Source organism: Castor canadensis, chromosome 1 (genome assembly GCF_047511655.1).
Source record: "Castor canadensis chromosome 1, mCasCan1.hap1v2, whole genome shotgun sequence".
In the NCBI taxonomy this organism is placed as follows: domain Eukaryota; kingdom Metazoa; phylum Chordata; class Mammalia; order Rodentia; family Castoridae; genus Castor; species Castor canadensis.
This window is the reverse complement of record NC_133386.1, coordinates 62,280,498-62,301,581: the sequence shown is the minus strand read 5'-3', so window position 1 is coordinate 62,301,581 and position 21,084 is coordinate 62,280,498. Positions and strand designations below refer to the sequence as shown.

At 38.0% G+C, this 21,084-nt stretch overlaps 1 non-coding gene across 1 annotated transcript; it reads left to right on the top strand.

Moving 5' to 3' along the window:
* Positions 1 to 507: 507 nt before the first annotated feature.
* Positions 508 to 581, top strand: Trnaa-agc (transfer RNA alanine (anticodon AGC)). Its single transcript has one exon. It is a non-coding gene; the product is annotated as a tRNA-Ala (tRNA).
* The last annotated feature ends 20,503 nt before the right edge of the window (positions 582 to 21,084 follow it).

Sequence of the window (21,084 nt, the reverse complement as noted above, 5' to 3'; positions counted from 1 at the left end):
TGTAAAAGGTGTCTTGCTTTTACTATAATTCTTCATTGAAAGAGAGACTAATCTCTGAGTTATATCTCAGAATGAGAATTTGCCTCATGGAGTGTGAGTCATTTTACAGGGTGTGCAGGTTGTCTGCTCTGTTCAGAAAAGGTCAGAGGCTGGGTGGAAAAGGAAGCAGTTGGAGAGAGGTAATTCGTGTCATGTTAAATTATGATTTTCTTTGTGCTTTGAATCTATGCAACAAGTTATCTTTAAAAAGTTTCCACCAAGCAACACTTATAGGCCAGCAATAACACCTCACAGGTTGTATTTGCTGGTGGAGGTTTAGACATTGGCCACTCCAGCAGGGGCCAGACCACAGAATGTTGGTCAAGTACTCTTTGTTTTGTTTTCTCTTCTATGCAACAAATATTTACAAATTATGAAATTCCAGAGTCAGCTCCTTTAACACGTTAGACAAGGATGTATCCTGCCTATTCCTCAGTCAGTTCTTTAAACTTGAAAGTTCTATTGACTGGCAGAGTGGCTCAAGTGGTAAGAGTGCCTGCCTAGCAAGCATGAGGCCCTGAGTTCAAATCCCAGTGCTGCCAAAGGGGAAAAAAAGAAAAGAAAGTTCTATCTCTCTACCCAAGGCTGTGCATGGGGCTGACCTTCCTGCTTTTGGGTCAGAGGCAATTACGCCAAGAACAACATATACAGCACATAACCATGGATAAGTTAATTTAGAAAATGAACATTAAATACACAATCATTTGATCATTCATTTCACTGGACCTCTTCTCAATGGGATCTCCACCCTCTGCCCCTACCTGTTACCATGTTATTTTTTCCCCACTTCTCTTCTCTTTCTTTGGAATCCCTCTTTTTCATTTCTGGAAAGAAATGTGACCTGGGAATGCCAATTCTCATTTCATAATGTAGAGCAATTTCATTGTCCTTATTTCCAGCTTTCAAGAAACTCATCTTTCTAGCAAATGACACAATGAAGTGCTTTGGTAAATCAAAAGTCAGTTGAAGTACTGTGTGGGTGCGAACTACATTTGCTAAGATAAGACCCTTTGATGGATATTTTAGGAATATATGTGATACATATATGTACATATATATACACATATATTTTAAACAAATAATGAATTTATTATTCTAATACTTGGTATTCTATTCTAATATTTTATATTCATTCTAATATTTGATATTCTATTTCACATATTTAGAAAATGCAAGTCCTGATCATTTACCTTGATTTTGTGATGAGTCTTTCAGATATACTAGGATCTGTAAAAGTGGGATTTCTTTTCTCAAGTACATCCACAACTGCACTATAGATTTCTAGCTTTCATGATGTGGGTTGGTGTAAATAACATTCCATTTTCTGTGTTTGGAAACTAATCCTAAGAAGCTAGTAAAAGCTTAACCTTCAGTTGTTCTACCTGTATTGGCCTCATAAATAACATAAACCCAGCATTTGAACACTTTATGGGGTATTCCATTCTGTTATTTCTCCAGCTGGTTTGTTTTTTCTTTTAAAAGATGCATTTTAGTCAAACACAGCAGACAACTTGGAAAGTAGAGGCAATAGAAATGCTATCTGAAACTAACTGCCATCACATATCTGGTTAACATTTTATGGTGTCTCATGGTAGTATTTCTTGCTATGTATGTCTAAACTAACTTCTTATTGTGGACTTTTTTTTTTAATTGGAAAACCTGCTATTTTTCCTCACATCTCAACTTAGACTAAGAACTCTCACATAGGGACTACCATGCATGTGGAGGGCTCTGTCTCTCTCTCTTTCATACACACACACACACACACACACACACACACACACACACACACTCTCGCAGGATGAAGGAGAAAAAACTTCCCTGTTTGAATTTAATATTAAAGCTGACTTTTCTCACATTTCTTAGGTTTTTGCACCTACAGTCTGGCCAATCCATTTTCTAGGCAATTCTTAGCAGGAAAAAAAAGTGAAAATGATAGCTGGGTTGCAATGTGTGAAAAAGTTCTCAGCAGATTTAAATTATTTGGGAGGAGGCGTTAGAGTATTCTGGAATGGCAGAAAATCTAAAAGATGTCTCTTAAATAATGACCTTCACATATTTGTCTTTGAGACTACCTTCCATAACTATCCAATGACTCACCTGTAAAGTGAAAAAAGTATTTATGTTGTTTCTGAGGATGCATGCACCAGAATTCTGGAAGTTTTCTAGACTTTATAAATTGGAGTTGCTTTAGGATTATATGTTAGTATATGTCTTGTATTTCTTTATTAAGGGACAAAATAACTCACTAATGACCTGTTTCTTTTCAATTGAATTTTAAAGTTTTTCATTTAGTTGATATATAAATTCTTTTTTCTGTTGGGGGAATTTGCCTTGTTGACCTATTTATCATACCAGACATGGAGGAGGGATTTCACTTCTCCAGAGTGATGCTCACTAATTAGAGCTCCTGAGGAAAAAAATAAAAATGGCTATTGATTTCAGGATACATGTCTCTGAGTTAATATTACAGGTTATAATCCCAAAGCTGATATAAAAGGGATAATATTTTTGTAAATATTAAAATGACTACTTTAAATTCCCTTCATAAGTTATCTTCTTCCTGTTTTTTATTTCTAGTTTCAGCCATGAAGGTTACCCTACTTGACAGGAGGGGATGGTACAATGCATAAGGTGGGGAGGGGAAGGAGCAGGTGAGAAAATATACTTACGTTTCCTTATTTTGATATTTCTCTTTCACATGATATGAAATGAAAGAACCAGGATTAGTGAATTTGAACACAGTTGGTTTTAGGATAGTGGTGATGAGAAAGAGATATAGAAAGAAGACAAGACAAGGAAGACAATTTTGTCTGCTCCAGGCCTTAATCCTAGGTACGTATAATGCTTTTTAAAAACTGGGAGAATACCAGAATTAAAGGTGACATGTTTACCTTCTTTTGTGGGATTCCATGAAGGGTGCCCAGTACTAACTTGTGACAGACCAACAGAGCAGTGTGGTCAGAGTATCTAGTTTTACTCCCAAGTCTCTCCTAATTCTTCTGTGACACAGACATTTGGTTGAGAGTCAGAAAACTTTCCTTGGGCAACTTCACATCCTTGCAGGTCAAGGTAATCCAATAAGAAGTTGAATGTTTTAAAATGTAGTATATGAATAGAAAATTGGAATTATAATAAGATCAATATATCACAAGACAATGGTCAATGAAGAGATAGTTTGTTATTCATAGAGTAGTTCCTAAGAGGTAAGCATGCCACACTACATGTGTAGCAGGGAAGGGGTTGTTGGGGAAGTACAGGCTTGTTTAGGAGGCAGAAGGAGAGAGAGGAAATATAGGCAAAGATTACTATATTTTCTGTGAAAAAGAATGGGCAAGGCAGGGTAAGCAGGTTTAGGGTTGGATGTTTGAATAATTTCAGCATACTCCAGGGGCTTAAGAGGTTGTTTCTAGTTGTCTGTACCTGGTCCCAAGTTGATTAGACAAGGAACCTCATGGTTCAGAGTGTGAAAATCTGATAAAGAAGGCAATTGGGGGTATGAACTCCGAGTTGGTTGGTTTGTGTTTGAACCCACCCCAGGAGGAAGACTTTTCTCTAGAACAGGAGGAAACATGACAGAAGCAGGAGGCTAAGGCAAGGTGAGGTGACAGTCATATTATCCAGTTGTTTGAAAAAGGTGTATCTGGCACATGCATACAGGGTAGGTGTTGAAGCATGAAATTTATAGAAGCTAGAAATGTAGTTTAAATATTGAGCCAGCAATATACTATTCTAGCAGGTCTGACTGTGTCAAGAAAGAAAATATCACAAATTTACTACTGTGAACCCCAGCAGTAGATAACAACAGAATGTCCACTGATGGACCAGGTGAATCAGAGGAAGAGTAGGATTGAGGTAAGCTGAGCATTTTTACTCAAAAGAGGAATGAGTCCTAATAGAGGATCCCTTCACTTTCTGTGATAATATATTAAGTGGGATTAGACTATCCCTCAGCACATGGGGCTTCTAGGGGACCTGATATCAGTTAGAATTACCTGCATTAAATTTTTACTAAATAGTGGAAGTTATTATCAGTAAATTTGCTGTCTTATTAGACAAAGATCAGAAGTGACAGAATAGGCAGAACCTATATTTGTCAAATTCTTGAAATTTTTATCACCAAGGAAGAAAGTGATAACTAATTGCAGCACTGTCCTTCTAAGCTGAGGTGAAACTTCAGAATTCTTCATGACTCTTTGCTCCTTGTTGACACTCTCAGTAGATAACCACTTCTAGGAGGGTTCTCTGGGGTGAAACTAAAGAGGAAGAGGTCTCCTGGAGAAGGAAAGAAAGATTCCTTTCTCCCGCCTGAGCTAGAGTCACCCTCTAGAACACCAGGTGAGTGAAGGGCCTTGTTCTGGGTTGGGTTGTTGTGTTCCAAGTTTTCATTGACTCAGTAGTTGGAGCAGCCTAAGAGCTTGTAGTATGAAATGGGAATTTTTGTTGTGTTATTGTTTGTTTTTAAATAATATTCTAATTAAGTCTAATTTTTCCATTGCCTACTAAATCAAAACCTGATTCATGAGTACAGTCTCAAATAAATGTAAGGAAATTATAAAAGTTACAAACTTGCTTTTAGATCTCAAGTCCTATTTTATGAAAGAGAAAATTTCATAAACCAAGATTCTGGTTTTTTTTTCCATGTTGAACTATTCCTTAAGATAACAATGTTTTATTTACTTATTTTTTATTTTTCACAAGTGATAAGAACAGATGGCAAAGACTTACAGCCTGACACAGATTTATAACCTGTAGTTGCAAATAGATATGGGTCAAAGTAATGAGATGATTAATACTCTGTTATTCCTCACTAGGCAATTAACCAAGAAATTAATTCTATAAAAACAGGAAGTGTCAGAAACTCTTGTTAATTATCTAGTGTCTCAATCTTTAAGTCTTTAAGGTCTTGCTAAGGAGGCTTACAATTATTCCTAAATTTATACCTAGGGAGACATTCACATTAAAAGGAACTTGAATCAGTCAGAGGAATTGCTGTCAAATTTTCCTATTTTTTGGTGGAAGTCATCCTCATTTAGCATTTTATGTTATTTTATTATAATATACTGATGTGATATAGCAGAGGCTCACTCCCAGAAGTCATGATTTACTGATTCCTAATTTGAAAGATTGGGGATGCGGCAGGGTGCTTTTTTTTTTTGTTGTTCTTATAGTTTTTTTTTATTGTTTTATTATTCATATGTGCATACAAGGCTTGGGTCATTTCTCCCCCCTGCCCCCACCCCCTCCCTTACCACCCACTCCGCCCCCTCCTTCTCCCCCCCACCCCCTCAATACCCAGCAGAAAGGTGCATAGTGAGGCACACATGCTCTGCAAACAGAATAATTCAGCCTTGACAGCGTGTCTGTTCAGTGCCATTGTCTGATAGGGCAACTTGCTGAAGCACACGGGGCTTTTAAACTAAAAATTCATATTAAATGAGATATATAACTTACCTGGAAAAGCTGAAAATGGGAAGGGTGAATTTTATTTCTGAGAAATGTTTGAACATGTACAAAATTGACCTGATTATTACATTTTCCACATACACTATTTACAAAGATGTTGATGTTCATCTTTTATCCTAATGGTTGGATATACCTGTGTATACAGCATAAAGTTAGCACTCATACCATCTATTACATGTTAAAAATCAGTCTCTCTTTTTATACCATAACAGAGTTAGCAGAAATGTGGACGTATGATGCCTGCCTAACTAATGTTTAGAGGATGTGTGAGAAGTGAGAAAGTCATCTGAATAGTGCTTGACCAGGATGGCTTGGTTTCTCTTTTGGTCTGCTTTGTCATGCATGAAACATAGCCTAGAAACTTGTCACCTGAGGTACTCTTCCCTAATCCTTTCCCTAATCTTTTAACCACCCATCCCTTTCACATGGTATTCTAACTTCTAACAGTTTTCCCTGTCCTTAGCTTACAGGACTGGACTTGCAGAAAAGTAGTGTGTTTTTCTGAAAAGAAAAAGCAGGGCTGGCTTCTAGGAGGTCCCAGGTCCTGTGGACTTTTGAAAAAAAAGAGAGAACATAGATTGTGTTGTGCAGAGAAAGACTTCACCCAGGGTGGTGGAGATTTCCCACTCACTGTCCCATTGTAACTACTGTGTCTCATAAAGGCCTTCAACGCACCCATCCCCCTGCAGATTTGAGACAGAAAATCTGCTCAAGTGAGGCAAAGAATGTTCTTCAGAGTCAGCCTTGAATAAAACCATTTCCTTCCACCAATTTCTGTCTCCCAGTTTTTCTGGAAGCAGCATGAACCTTAGATTCCAGCGACAGTATTGTAACAGGTACTACTTACTCAGGCCCACAAATTAACTAAAAACAGGAGAAAAGCTGGGTATGTCTGTCTCCATTTTGTACTTGTTGCCTTTTGCATTGAGGCATTCTCTGCTACAGCCACCTTGAAATCAAGGAAAGATGGGAGTTGATAACATCTTTGTGACAAGGAGCTGAACCTACCTGTAAAGAGTCCTTGCAGAGCAGATCATCCCTCCAAATGACACCAATTACCTCCTATGATGAGGCTGTACCCTGGAGCAGAAGTACTCATGCCTTGGGAATCAATCCCTCCCCTCAAGTGATGACAGCTGCAATAACTCCTTCAGAAGACAAAAACTGAGCTAACCACCCATCAGGCCACACCTGTATCTGGGACTGTTTAACCATGCACACCTTTCACCCCCAGCCCTAATTTTGTCTATTTAAAGCTACAGCTCATGTCTGCACCTGAAGATAGCTGAAGATGGGCTGAAGCGCTTACTTTGCCTCTTCCCAAGGTATATCCCAGGTCATATAATAAATCCTCTTTTTCCGCCCTTCACTTTATTTAGTATATAGGAACGAGAGTGGCTGAACCTGACATATGGAATCCTAGGAGTTTGGGCCTGGGGTTCAAAATTCTGGTTTCAATACTACATTTTTTCCCCCTTCTTTGCCAATAAATTGTAAGAATATTGACATATTTGTCATGTCCTTCCTCTCTTTCTCTTCTTTCTTTCCACCAATAAAAGATTTATTTAGGAATGTGCCTCTAGGTAGGGCTACAAAGATGAGGAAGTTGACGTGGACACCAATTATTGTAATATGAGCATGAAGAGACAAATGCTTTGAGAAGGCTAATGTAATGTGCTTATGGGATTCTTCGTGTGCAAGGATCATTTTATTAAAATAAACTCCAAAACAGTGTGATTTCTTGGCCTGAGAGTTAGATGACATGTCTTTAACTTAATCATGCGGCAGAAGTAAGACTGATAGGCTGGCCACTTGTGATGAAGTCTGCACAAAGCAACTCTGGTTGGGTTGGGGGTTGGAGTGATGGGGAAGGGTCACCCATAGATGGGACAAGAGGCTGTTGCTGTGAGGGGAGGATATAGGTCCTCCCCTGGGGAAGTCTAGCCCAGGTAAACGGTATGAAGTCCAGATCATAAGCCAAGGAGACAGGTGACAGTACCATGCTAGTTTCTCAGACCCTTATTTTCAATCTCTCAGCAAGATACAGTTTTTCTTCGTATCACTTACCACAGCCATACAGTCAATTGTGTGATATTTGATCACGAGGTCATAAACTCCACATGTGCAAGGATTGTGTGTGCTTTTGCTTGCCTTCCTATCTGGCTCTTAATGCAGAGCTGTACATAGAGTAGATGATCAACAAATATTTGCTGAGAGTACAAGTTAATGAAGGGGAAATTACTGACCTTGGAATATTTTATGAGGATTAAAAAAGCAATACATTATCATGAATAGCTGGCAATATTTTTAAATTATAAATTCCAGCCTTCATCAATTGCATGAATTTTTCTGCAGCTTCTTGTGAATACCATGACTTAAGAGAAACATTTTGAATATTTAGTACCGAAATATCAGTATGGACAGTGCTTCATGGACTTGCTGGAGAAATCTGTAGGATTCTATAAATACAAATAGAAAACAAACAGCTTTATACTTAGTTAATAGTCTTAGTTAACTAACATGAGTTTATTTTTAAAGAGTCCAAAGGGAGTAAAATTATTGAAATGAGAAAATGTTACATGATGGGTTTGCTATTCATGTCCGACCTTGTTTTTCTTTTGGCTTGGAAGAGGATGCCAACCACTAGAAAGCGTGTCTCATTACCTTTCTGCTTGATGGAGAGCTAGTCTGAATATTTTCATTGCAAGTTGTATTATGAGAAGTCTAGAGATTACCTGTTTTTCTCACCTACACCTAAAAGTAAACTTTGAAGAAATTTGAAAATATCTTTTTAAATTTTTGTCCTAGTTTAAAAAGAATAGGGTTGTATATTTTACCAGCTAGTAGGCTTCCCATATTTGTTTTGTCTTTTTAAGAACATATCTTGCTTGTTCTCACCACCAGATCAGTGAGTGATCTTCCTTTCATAATTAATCCAAAACCTGGGTGCCAATAGCTCATGCATGTAATCCTAGCTTGTTAGGTGGCAGAGATCATGAAGATCACAGTTCAAAGCCAGCCTGGGCAAACAGTTCCCGAGACGCTATCTTGAAAGCACCCTACATGAAAAAGGTTGACAGAGTGATTCAAGAGGTAGAGTACTGCCTAGCAAGCAGGAGGCCCTGAGTTCAAACCTCAGTACGACCAAAAAATCAAAAAGAAGCAAAATCAAAAACAAAACAATTAATTTAAAACCTAACCCCTGCTTGGAATGGCACACTTCTGTATCAAGTCACAGAATATTTAAACCTATGTCTGGTTTAAGTCTCCTTTATTCAGCAGATACCTCCTGCCAGCCGCTATAAAAGTTGGTGTCTTTTTTCATAATCATAAGTCTGGGTCTAAATAAAATATTTATCAAGAATGCTCTTAAGAAGAAATTATTGGATTGTTGAACTAAGAATTGTACCCTGTAGGAATAATTAATAAAAATAGTAATTTTTGAAAATAATTATAATTGTGGTTTGCACTGTCTACTTAACAGTAGAGACAATGAACTTTCGGTCAGCAGAAAGGAGTAACAAAGGGTGTGTGTATGATTGTGAGAATGGTAGTGGAGTACTGTAACTCTGACAGGGTTTAAAGTCAAAATAAGCTTATTTCGTGACTGCGTGCCTTAATGTTTTCATGAATTAAACTTACTTGCTTGTAGAATGAAGTTCTCAGGCACCTAAATAGTATAGCAAAAAATGTGGCCAAATCATTACCAATTAATTAAATTACTGAATTCGATACAAGCACAGGTATTAGTTAAAGCAAATTGTAGTTCAGTGAAGTTGTGCTTAAAAATGTTATTTGAGGGTAAAGGTTAGGTTTTTTTTTTTTTTTTTCATTTTACTTTTATTATTCATATGTGCATACAAGGCTTGGTTTATTTCTCCCCCCTGCCCCCACCCCCTCCCTTACCACCCACTCCACCCCCTCCCGCTCCCCCCCTCAATACCCAGCAGAAACTATTTTGCCCTTATCTCTAATTTTGTTGTAGAGAGAGTATAAGCAATAATAGGAAGGAACAAGGGGTTTTGCTGGTTGAGATAAGGCTAGCTATACAGGGCATTGACTCACATTGATTTCCTGTGCATGGGTGTTACCTTCTAGGTTAATTCTTTTTAATCTAACCTTTTCTCTAGTTCCTGGTCCCCTTTTCCTATTGGCCTCAGTTGCTTTAAGGTATCTGCTTTAGTTTCTCTGCATTAAGGGCAACAAATGCTAGCTAGTTTTTTAGGTGTCTTACCTATCCTCACCCCTCCCTTGTGTGCTCTCGCTTTTATCATGTGCTCATAGTCCAATCCCCTTGTTGTGTTTGCCCTTGATCTAATGTCCACATATGAGGGAGAACATACGATTTTTGGTCTTTTGAGCCAGGCTAACCTCACTCAGAATGATGTTCTCCAATTCCATCCATTTACCAGCGAATGATAACATTTCGTTCTTCTTCATGGCTGCATAAAATTCCATTGTGTATAGATACCACATTTTCTTAATCCATTCGTCAGTGCTGGGGCATCTTGGCTGTTTCCATAACTTGGCTATTGTGAATAGTGCCGCAATAAACATGGATGTGCAGGTCCCTCTGGAGTAACAGTCTTTTGGGTATATCCCCAAGAGTGGTATTGCTGGATCAAATGGTAGATCGATGTCCAGCTTTTTAAGTAGCCTCCAAATTTTTTTCCAGAGTGGTTGTACTAGTCTACATTCCCACCAACAGTGTAAGAGGGTTCCTTTTTCCCCGCATCCTCGCCAACACCTGTTGTTGGTGGTGTTGCTGATGATGGCTATTCTAACAGGGGTGAGGTGGAATCTTAGTGTGGTTTTAATTTGCATTTCCTTTATTGCTAGAGATGGTGAGCATTTTTTCATGTGTTTTCTGGCCATTTGAATTTCTTCTTTTGAGAAAGTTCTGTTTAGTTCACATGCCCATTTCTTTATTGGTTCATTAGTTTTGGGAGAATTTAGTTTTTTAAGTTCCCTGTATATTCTGGTTATCAGTCCTTTGTCTGATGTATAATTGGCAAATATTTTCTCCCACTCTGTGGGTGTTCTCTTCAGTTTAGAGACCATTTCTTTTGATGAACAGAAGCTTTTTAGTTTTATGAGGTCCCATTTATCTATGCTATCTCTTAGTTGCTGTGCTGCTGGGGTTTCATTGAGAAAGTTCTTACCTATACCTACTAACTCCAGAGTATTTCCTACTCTTTCTTGTATCAACTTAAGAGTTTGGGGTCTGATATTAAGATCCTTGATCCATTTTGAGTTAATCTTGGTATAGGGTGATATACATGGATCTAGTTTCAGTTTTTTGCAGACTGCTAACCAGTTTTCCCAGCAGTTTTTGTTGAAGAGGCTGCTATTTCTCCATCGTATATTTTTAGCTCCTTTGTCAAAGATAAGTTGCTTATAGTTGTGTGGCTTCATATCTGGATCCTCTATTCTGTTCCACTGGTCTTCATGTCTGTTTTTGTGCCAGTACCATGCTGTTTTTATTATTATTGCTTTGTAATATAGTTTGAAGTCAGGTATTGTGATACCTCCTGCATTGTTCTTTTGACTGAGTATTGCCTTGGCTATTCGTGGCCTCTTGTGTTTCCATATAAATTTAACAGTAGATTTTTCAATCTCTTTGATGAATGTCATTGGAATTTTGATGGGAATTGCATTAAACATGTAGATTACTTTTGGGAGTATAGACATTTTTACTATGTTGATTCTACCAATCCATGAGCATGGGAGATCTCTCCACTTTCTATAGTCTTCCTCAATCTCTTTCTTCAGAAGTGTATAGTTTTCCTTGTAGAGGTCTTTCACATCTTTTGTTAGGTTTACACCTAGGTATTTGATTTTTTTTGAGGCTATTGTAAATGGAATTGTTTTCATACATTCTTTTTCAGTTTGCTCATTATTAGTGTATAGAAATGCTAATGATTTTTCTATGTTGATTTTATATCCTGCTACCTTGCTATAGCTATTGATGATGTCTAGAAGCTTCTGAGTAGAGTTTTTTGGGTCTTTAAGGTATAGGATCATGTCGTCTGCAAATAGGGATATTTTGACAGTTTCTTTACCTATTTGTATTCCTTTTATTCCTTCTTCTTGCCTAATTGCTCTGGCTAGGAATTCCAGTACTATGTTGAATAGGAGTGGAGATAGTGGGCATCCTTGTCTGGTTCCTGATTTTAGAGGGAATGGTTTTAATTTTTCTCCGTTAAGTATAATGCTGGCTGTAGGTTTGTCATATATAGCTTTTATAATGTTGAGGAACTTTCCTTCTATTCCTAGTTTTCTTAGAGCTTTTATCATGAAATGATGTTGGATCTTATCAAAGGCTTTTTCTGCATCTATTGAGATGATCAAGTGGTTTTTGTCTTTGCTTCTGTTAATGTGGTTTATTACGTTTATTGATTTTCGTATGTTGAACCACCCCTGCATCCCTGGGATGAAGCCTACCTGGTCGTGGTGAATAATCTTTTTGATGTGTTGCTGAATTCGATTTGCCATTATTTTGTTGAGGATTTTTGCATCAATGTTCATTAAGGAGATTGGCCTATAGTTCTCCTTTTTGGAGGTGTCTTTGCCTGGTTTTGGGATAAGTGTAATAGTGGCTTCATAAAATGTGTTTGGCAGTTTTCCTTCCCTTTCTATTTCATGGAACAGTTTAAGGAGGGTTGGTATCAGTTCTTCTTTAAAGGTCTGATAGAATTCAGCAGAGAATCCATCAGGTCCTGGACTTTTCTTTTTGGGGAGACTCTTGATTGCTGCTTCAATTTCATTTTGTGTTATAGGTCTATTCAGGTGATTAATTTCCTCTTGGTTCAGTTTTGGATGATCATATGTATCTAGAAATCTGTCCATTTCTTTTAGATTTTCAAATTTATTTGAATATAGGTTCTCAAAGTAGTCTTTGATGATTTCCTGGACTTCCATGGTGTTTGTTGTTATCTCCCCTTTTGCATTCCTGATTCTACTAATTTGGGTTTTTTCTCTCCTCATTTTAGTCAGGTTTGCCAGGGGTCTATCGATCTTGTTTATTTTTTCAAAGAACCAACTTTTTGTTTCATTAATTCTTTGTATGGTTTTTTTGGTTTCTATTTCGTTGATTTCAGCTCTTATTTTTATTATTTCTCTCCTTCTATTTGTTTTGGGATTTGCTTGTTCTTGTTTTTCTAGGAGTTTGAGATGTATCATTAGGTCATTGATTTGGGATCTTTCAATCTTTTTAATATATGCACTCATGGCTATAAACTTTCCTCTCAAGACTGCCTTAGCTGTGTCCCATAGGTTCCGGTAGGTTGTGTTTTCATTTTCATTGACTTCTAGGAACTTTTTAATTTCCTCTTTTATTGCATCGATGATCCATTCTTCATTAAGTAATGAGTTATTTAGTTTCCAGCTGTTTGCATGTTTTTTGTCTTTACTTTTGTTGTTGAGTTCTACTTTTACTGCATTGTGGTCAGATAGTATGCATGGTATTATTTCTATTTTCTTATATTTGCTGAGGCTTGCTTTGTGCCCTAGGATATGATCTATTTTGGAGAAGGTTCCATGGGCTGCTGAGAAGAATGTATATTGTGTAGAGGTTGGATGAAATGTTCTGTAGACATCTACTAGGTCCACTTGATCTATTGCATATTTTAGATCTTGGATTTCTTTATTGAGTTTTTGTTTGGATGACCTATCTATTGATGATAATGGAGTGTTAAAGTCTCCCACAACCACTGTGTTGGCGTTTATATATGCTTTTAGGTCTTTCAGGGTATGTTTGATGAAATTGGGTGCGTTGACGTTGGGTGCGTACAGATTGATGATTATTATTTCCTTTTGGTCTATTTCCCCTTTTATTAGTATGGAATGTCCTTCTTTATCTCGTTTGATCAATGTAGGTTTGAAGTCTACTTTGTCAGAGATAAGTATTGCTACTCCTGCTTGTTTTCGGGGGCCATTGGCTTGGTAAATCTTCTTCCAGCCTTTCATCCTAAGCATATGCTTATTTCTGTCGGTGAGATGAGTCTCCTGTAAGCAACAAATTGTTGGATCTTCTTTTTTAATCCATTTTGTCAAACGGTGTCTTTTGATGGGTGAATTAAGTCCATTGACATTAAGTGTTAGTACTGATAGGTATGTGGTGATTCCTGACATTTAGTTATCTTAGTTGTTTGAAGGTTTGATTGTGTGTACCTAACTTGATGTTACTCTCTACTGTCTTGCTTTTTCTTATCCTGTGGTTTGGTGCTGCCTGCCTTTTCATGGTTAAGTTGGGTGTCACTTTCTGTGTGCAGGATCCCTTGCAGAATCTTTTGTAATGGTGGCTTTGTGGTCACATATTGTTTTAGTTTCTGCTTATCATGGAAGACTTTTATTGCTCCATCTATTTTGAATGATAGCTTTGCTGGGTAGAGTATCCTGGGGTTGAAGTTATTTTCATTCAGTGCCCGGAAGATCTCACCCCACGCTCTTCTTGCTTTTAATGTTTCTGTTGAGAAGTCTGCTGTGATTTTGATGGGTTTACCTTTGTATGTTACTTGTTTTTTCTCTCTTGCAGCCTTCAATATTCTTTCCTTAGTTTCTGAACTTGTTGTTTTAATGATGATATGTCGTGGAGTAGTTCTATTTTGATCTGGTCTGTTTGGTGTCCTGGAGGCCTCTTGCATTTGTATGGGAATATCTTTCTCTAGATTTGGGAAATTTTCCGTTATTATTTTGTTGAATATATTACGCATTCCCTTCGCTTGCACCTCTTCTCCTTCTTCGATGCCCATGATTCTCAAGTTTGGTCTTTTGATGGAGTCAGTGAGTTCTTGCATTTTCTTTTCACAGGTCTTGAGTTGTTTAATTAGTAGTTCTTCAGTTTTTCCTTTAATTACCATTTCATCTTCAAGTTCTGAGATTCTGTCTTCTGTTTGTTCTATTCTGCTGGATTGGCCTTCCGTTTTGTTTTGCAGTTCTGTTTTGTTCTTTTTTCTGAGGTTTTCCATTTCCTGGCTGTTTTCTTCTTTATTGTTGTCTATTTTTGTCCTGAGTTCATTTATCCATTTATTCATTGTGTTCTCTCTTTCACTTTGGTGTTTATACAGTGCTTCTATGGTTTCCTTTATTTCTTCTTTTGCTTTTTCAAATTCTCTATTTTTATTGTCTTGGAATTTCTTGAGTGTCTCCTGTACATTTTGGTTGACCCTATCCAGTATCATCTCTATAAAATTCTCATTGAGTACTTGTAGTATGTCTTCTTTTAAATTATTCTTGTAGGCTTCATTGGGTCCTTTGGCATAGTTTATCTTCATTTTGTTGGAGTCTGGCTCTGAGTTTCTGTTCTCTTCATTCCCCTCTGGTTCCTGTACTAATTTTTTGCTGTGGGGAAACTGGTTTCCTTGTTTTTTCTGTCTTCCTGTCATTGTCCTTGGTGTTGTTACTGTCCCTGTACTGTGTGTAATTAAGTATTTTCTAGCTTGTAATAATAACAATGGTAATATTGAGAATGGAAGAGTGAGCTGAGATGGAAAGCAAGAAGTTAAAGAAAAGGGGAAAACAAATATACAGACAAGAGGGAGAAAGCAGAACAAGGTATCAGACAAGAGAGTTTCAAAGGTATAAACAGGGAGTGTTAGTGTACTAATCAACAGTAAGCTGAACAGACAATAGAGTGACAGAGAGAGGATTGAAAATCAAAATAAAAAAAATAAAAAATAAGTATATGAAAGTAATATCTATTTATAAAATGAATTAAAATAAAATGGAAAATAGAAAATTAAAAAAAAACAAAAAAACCCAAAAAACCAAAAAACTTCCAAGTTTATATGCAATGCAATTTCAGTCTTAATAATTTGGATGTCCGTCTCAATCTCCAGTCCTGGAGTTGGTGCCTCAGATGTTGTTCTGTAGTTGTCTCATCAAAGGGGATGCATAAAGTAGAACAAAACTACACTCACACACACACAGAAGAAAAAAAAAAAAGCCCCACCAAGTGTCCCCAGTTCAAATGCAATACAGTTTCAGTAAGTTTTTCGGCTTGCAGGTGTAATTCGGTTGTTCTCTCATCAAAGGTAGGGAGAAAAAGAAAAAAAAGCGTCTGGAGGCAGTTCTGAGAGTGGTATCTGCAACTGTGGCTTGCCTGCCTGCTGCTCTCAGCCTGTAGCTGGCGGCGTTATTTATGCAGATCTCTGGGGTGAGCTTAGCACTCACCTGGTCCCACAGGCTTTGTTTGCTCAGAGTTCTCCTGTGCAGGGGAGGGGGGCCTCTGCTACAGGCTTTTCCCTTTCCAAGCACTGGGAAAGGCGACACTGCCCCGCGTTGTCAGGCCTGCGTGTTTATTTACAGTTCACGTGGGAAGTGGGTCTTCCCTCCTCTCACAAGCGTCCCCGCTCCCAGTTGCTGGGCACGCCCCGCTCCCGCCAGAGCCTCTTCGGCCCGCCCGGCTCGTTTATTTACAGTCCCGGGAAGGATTCCCTTCCCCCAATCTTCAGCGCTCAGGGCGCCCCACCCTCTTTCCAGTGTTTCTTAACTGTTCTTATTGCTTAGTACTCAGTTTCTCTTTTTTTCCCGGGTGGAGGTCAGTCTGTCCAGGGGGCTATGCTGCTCTGGCCCAGGCTTGTCTGTGGGGCTACCGCGGTACCGCGAAGCTCACCTGGTCCGCGTCTTCCCAAGCTGTATGGGCGCCGGCCACTGGCGGCCCGGGGGCCTCCTCGGTTCTCCGTTTAACGTGAAGTGGAGATTCTCTGCGCCGGCTGGAGATGTGGAGGAGTCAAAGTTATGCCTTTTCTCGGTGATTATGCCTGTAAAGTGTGTCTCCAGCGTCTCTCCAAGATTTCACTATAGGAGGCTCGCTTTCTGCTTCCTACCTCTAGCCGCCATCTTGGAATTCGCCCAAAGGTTAGGTTTTTAAATATCTTCATTGTTTTGGTTATCAGCACATATTTGAGCTACCCTATTTTCAGTCTTCTTGCCTTAAAATTTTCTTAAGATTTCTCCCTGATGATTCCCAAAATACCAAAAAAGCATTAATATTTCTCCATCAGCTCAGTGTGTTGTTTCACTATTAAAATGGAATTTGTTTTTATCAGGTCTTTTCTAATGGATAATGAAACATATGACAAATATTTTCAAAAAGAAGCAATACATATTTTTAAATGCATGTTTCTTGGCTCACAGTGAGTACTTACGTGGTCATAGGTTTAAAGTTAAATCATGTATGAATTATTTTAGAAGAAATGTATAAATTAAAGGCTCTTAATTCAGATTACTTTTTGTCTAATATCAATGCCATGGCAGCCAAAATTTAAACATTACCATTAAAACAATGCTTAACATTAAAAAAACCCCAAAATCTAAGGAAGTTTTAGAGTTATTGGGTCTTTGGCAGGTGCAGAAGTCATTGGAATAGAAACAGTAATAGAATAAACATAGATTAATGTCAAATATTCCATAAATGAGTTAGTTTACATTTCTTGAACAACATAGAGAATGAAAGCCCAGATTCCTATTGTACAGCTTAGCAAAAAACTGGAAAATATGTGTTAAATGCAATTTTGGGGCATCAACCTCTCATCCTTAAACTCCATGCACTTAGACTGAAAAATCAATTCACAGAACCATCACACAAAACACTGACACATTCTCCAACTGGTCTAGCCATCTTTCAGTAATGATAACTGCCTAGAAAGTTCTACAGAGAACTGCAAACAGAACTTTCAGCTGTCAGAACTCTCAGTTCTAAGCCCTTCATTCTTAAAGCAGAGTCTGGGTCACCATAGCAGGGTCGATTGCAAGATGGAGGTGGTTGGTTGATGTGCTTCTTGGGGGATGAAGACTGGTGGTGACTGGTGGCTGATGATGCAAGGGTCACACTCAGCCACTAGATGTACCTAGTGCTAACTTAAAAGAAAGTGTGGCATGAATGATTTGGAAGGATGTAGATCAATGCATCCAACCTCAAAATAGCCACTGTCATCTTTACTCACTTTCTTACAACTTTTTTTGTTTATTCATTTATTCATATGTGTATACTTTGTTTGGATCATCTCTCCCTGCTGCCCTCCCACCCCTCCCCCTCTCCCCCACCTCCACACTTCCAGACAGAACCTGTTCTGTACTCTTCCCCAGTTTTGTTGAAGAGAAGACATAAGCAATAATAAGAAAGACAAAGCATTTTTGCTAGCTTTAGATAAAGATAGCTATACAGAGAGATTCCTAGCATTGCTTCTATGCACATGTGTATTACAACCCAAATTGGTTCATCTTTACCAGACGTCTTCACTACTTCCTAGTCACATTCCCATAGTGGCCTCTGTCAGTTTTAAGATTACTTTATTAGCTCCTTTACAGTGGGCACATCATACTTTCAAGTTTTAGGTTTCTTCCCTCTCCCTATTCCTCCTGTATGTGTTCTCCCCTTAGCATGTGACCCATATCCAATAATATTACTGCAACTGTTTTAGGTCTAAAGTCCACATATGAGGGAGTACATTCGATTTTTGGTCTTTTGAGCCTGGCTAACTTCGCTTAAGATGATGTTCTCCAGTTCCATCCATTTACTTGCAAATGACAAAATTTCATTCTTCTTTGTGGCTGAGTAAAATTCCATTGTGTATAAATACTACATTTTTTTAATCCATTCGTTGGTAGTGGAGCATCTTGGCTGTTTCTATAACTTGGCTACTGTAAATACTGCTGCAATAAGCATGGGTGTGCAGGTGCCTTTGGAATAACTTGAGTTGCATTCCTTTTGGTATATCCTAGGAGTGGAATTGCTGGATCATATGGCAGATCTATGTTTAGTTTTTTAAGAAGCCTCCCCATTGTTTTCCATAGTGGTTATACTGGCTTCCGTTCCCACCAGCAGTGTATGAGGATTACTTTTTCCCCACATCCTTACCAACATTTGTTGTTTTTGGTGTCTTTGATGATAGCTATTTTAACAGGAGAAAAGTAGAATCTTAGTGTGGTTTTGATATGCATTTCCTTTATGGCCAGAGATGGTGAGCATTTTTTCATGTGTTTTTGGCCATTTGGATTTCTTCCTTTGAAAAAGTTCTGTTTAGTTCAGTTGCCCATTTCTTTATTGGTTCATTGATTTTGGGAGAGTTTAGTTTTTTGAGCTCCCTGTATATTCTGGTTCTCAGTCCTTTGTCTGATGTATAGCTGGCAAATATTTTCTCCCATGCTGTGGGTGGTGTCTTTAGTTTAGAGACCATTTCTTCTGTTGTGCAGAAGTTTTTTAATTTCATGTAGTCCCATTTGTATATCCTTTTGCTCAGTTGCTGGGCTACTGGGTTCTATTGAGGAAATCCTTGCCTATACCTACTGCTTCCAGAGCATTCCCTGCTCTTTCCTGTACTAACTTCAGAGTTTCAGGTCTGATATTAAGTTCCTCAATCCATTTTGAGTTGATTCTAGTACAGGGTGATAGGCATAGATCTAGTTTCAGTTTTCTAAAGGCAGATAGCCACTTTTCCCAGCAACATTTGTTGAACAGGCTGTCTGTTCTTCATCATATGTTTTTGGTGCCTTTGTCAAAAATAACGTGGACATAGCTGGGTAGGTGGATTCACACCGGGTCCTCTAAGCTGTTCCACTGGTCTTTATATCTTTTTTTTTTGCCAGTACCATGCTGTTTGTATTGCTATGGCTCTATAATATAGTTTGAAGTCGGGTATTGTGATACCTCCAGCATTGCTCTTTTTGCTGAGTATTGCCTTGGCTATTCATGGTCTCATGTGTTTCCAAATGAACTTTAGGGTAGATTTTTCAAGCTCTGTGAAGAATGTCACTGGGATTTTGGTGGGAATTGTGTTGAACATGTAGATTGCTTTTGGCAGTATAGCTGTTTTTTACTATGTTAATTCTACCAATCCATGAGCATGGGAGATCTCTCCACCTTCTGTAGTCTTTCTCAGTCTCCTTCTTCAGGGGTTTGTAGTTCTCCTTGTAGCAGTCATTCACATCCTTTGGTAAGTTTACTCCTAGGTATTTGATTTTTTTTTAGGCTATTGCAAATGGAATTGTTTCCATATATTCTTTTTCAATTTGTTCATTGTTGGTATATAGAAAAGCTAATGATTTTTGTAAGTTGATTTTGTATCCTACTACATTGCTGAAGCTGTTTATGGTGTCTAGGAGTTTTTGGGTAGAGTTTTTTGGGTCTTTGAGGTATAGGATCTTGTTGTCTGCAAATAGAGATACTTTGACAGTTTCTTTACCTACTTAAATTCTTTTTATTTTTCTTCTCGCCTAATTGATCTGGCTAGGAATTTGAGAACTATGTTGAATAGGAATGGGGAGAGTGGACACACTTGTCTTGCTCCTGATTTTAAGGGAAGTGGTTTCAGCTTTTCTCCATTAAGTATGATGTTGGCTGTAGGTTTGTCATATATAGCCTTTACAATGTTTAGGTACATTCCTTCTATTCCTAGTTTTCCTAGATCTTTTATCATGAAGTGGTGTTGAATCTTGTTGAAGGCTTTTTCTCATCTATTGAGATGATCAGTCATTTTTGTCTTTGCTTCTATTAATGTGCTGTATTACATTTATAGATTTGCATATGTTGAACCATCCCTGCATCCCTGGGATGAAGCTGACTTGGCCGTGTTGAATGATCTTTCTATGTGTTGTAGGATTTGGTTTGCCATTATTTTATTGAGGATTTTTTTTGCATCCATGTTCATTAAGGAGATTGGCCTATAGCTCTTCTTTTTGGAGGTGTCTTTGGTTTTCAGTTGAGTGTAATACTGGCTTCATGGAATGAGTTAGGCAGTCTTCCTTCCCTTTCAATTTTGTGGAAAAGTTTAAGGACAGTCGGTATTAGTTCTTTAAAAATCTGATAGAATTCAGCCAAGAATCCAGCAGGTCCTGAACATTTCTTTTTTGGGAGACTCTTTATTGCTGCTTCAATTTCATTTCTTGTTATAGATCTGTTTAGGTGGTTAATATCCTGTTAGTTCAGTTTGGATGGTCATAAGTATAATTTGTCCATTTCTTCAAGATTTCAAATTTATTGGCATATAGGTTCTTAAAATAGTCTCTGATGATTCCCTGGAATTCCATGGTGTTTGTTGTTATCTCCCCCTTTGCATTTCTGATTTTACTGATTTGGGTCTTTTCCTTCCTCATTTTAGTGAGATTTCCCAGGGGTTTGTCAATGTTGTTTATTTTTTTCAAAGAACCAGCTTTTTGTTTTGCTGATTCTTTGTACAATTTTTTTGGTCTCTATTTCATTAATTTCAGCCCTTATTTTTATTATTTCTCTCCTTCTGTTTGATTTGGGTTTTGCTTGTTCTTGTTTTTCTCTATTGTCTTATCTTTTCTATGGCCCACTGATCACTGAGCAATGTGTTGTTCAGTCTCCAATTGTGTATTTTCTGCTCTTGCTTTTGTTGTTGAGTTCTAGTTTTATTGCATTGTGATCAGATAGTATGCAGGGGGTTATTTAAATTTTCTTGTATTTGTTGACACATGCTTTGTGACCTAAGATATGGTCTATTTTGGAGAAAGTTCCATGGGCTGCTGAGAAGAATGTGTATTGTGCTGTTGCAGGGTGGAATATTCTGTAGATGTCTGTCAGGTCCAGTCAGTCTATGGTATCATTTAGTTCCA